General features: G+C 41.6%; 1 protein-coding gene across 1 annotated transcript in view; it reads left to right on the top strand.

The window, feature by feature from the left end:
* The window catches only part of LOC103395783 (SH2 domain-containing protein 4A), a 20,023-nt gene that overhangs the window by 17,564 nt on the left and 1,149 nt on the right, over nucleotides 1-1,310 (top strand). The gene's annotated exons all lie outside the window — the stretch shown is intronic.

Genomic DNA, 1,310 nt, shown 5'->3' with positions numbered 1-1,310 from the left:
AGAAAGGTGTTAAAGCCACGGGGAGAGAGTGGGTGAGGGAGGGTGAGGGAGGGTTAGGGAGGGTGAGGGAAGGTGAGGGCCAGCAGAGAAAAGGAGGGTAAACAACAGTAAACAATAAGAGGACCTTAAAGACGACTCCAGGTCCTGGACTCTCAAGGCTTCAAAAACTCTAAAGGTTTCCAGGCCCCAGGAGAGCTGCACACACACACACACACACACACACACCTGCCTGTGAAACCTTGAGTAGTGGAGCAGTACAAGGACAGTACACACATCTCAGAGTAGTACGGTCACTGTGTGTACTGGTACTTTGGTATTGAGTATTTATCGCCTTATTTCAGTGGTTTATTTTTTCATTTTTTATTTTTTATTTTTTATTTTTTATTTTTTATTTTTTATTTTTTATTTTTATTTTTTATTTTTGCAGATAAAAGACGCAATATATATATTGATGCTAGTTCTGCTGGTTCTTGAAAATCTCTTCGCCCTCTTTCTGACCTACTGGACCAGCAAAGCTGTGTTTTTTTTATTTTTATTTTTATTTTTATTTTTATTTTTATTTTTATTTTTATTTTTATTTTTATTTTTATTTTTTTTATTTTGCTGTAAATCAGTTTAACTGGGTGAAATCTCCACGTCTGTCTCAGGACTTTTTGACCAACCAGGAAGCAGGTTGACACCCGGTGTCAAAGGTCAACCTCCGAAATCCTCTGATGGAAAAAAAAAAACCACACAGACGGAGACACGGAGCAGAAATACATCTGACATATATTCACAAATATATTTTCATCTATTTGTCTTAGAACTTTTTGACCTGTAAAAAAAAAAAGAAAAGTCGCTGTAACGGTTCTCAACTGTCGGCTACGTCCCCTTTATCAACATGACCTACAGGTCAACACTGAAGCTGGTTAACGGTTAGTTAACAGTTAGTTAACGGTTAGTTATTGGTTGGTTAACAGTTAGTTAACGGTTGGTGATGGAGCTGAATTAATGAATGTGTGAACGAGTGCAGACCTGAGTGTAAACTGAGAATAGATGTGAAAAAAGGGTGTGCGTTTATGTCGCCTGTACTTTAATTTGTGTGTGAGTGTTAGTGTGTGAGTGTGTGTGTGTGTGTGTGTGTGTGTGTGTGTGTGTGTGTGCCTGCAGCCCATGCACGCGGGCACTCTCACATATCTCTGTCCCCCGGGGACGACGCTAAAAATATGTGGCTCCTCAAGCCTTCTGGTGTCTGAGCAGCGTCTGTCTGCTCTCCACTGCCGTCCCTGCGGCCCTCCCTCCCCCCTCCCTCCCTCTCTCCCTCCCCCCCT

The sequence above is a fragment of the Cynoglossus semilaevis genome, chromosome 19, assembly GCF_000523025.1.
Source record: "Cynoglossus semilaevis isolate Cse_v1.0 chromosome 19, Cse_v1.0, whole genome shotgun sequence".
NCBI lineage: Eukaryota > Metazoa > Chordata > Actinopteri > Pleuronectiformes > Cynoglossidae > Cynoglossus > Cynoglossus semilaevis.
The sequence above is the reverse complement of the archived record's forward strand: the minus strand, read 5'-3'. Positions and strand labels throughout refer to the sequence as shown.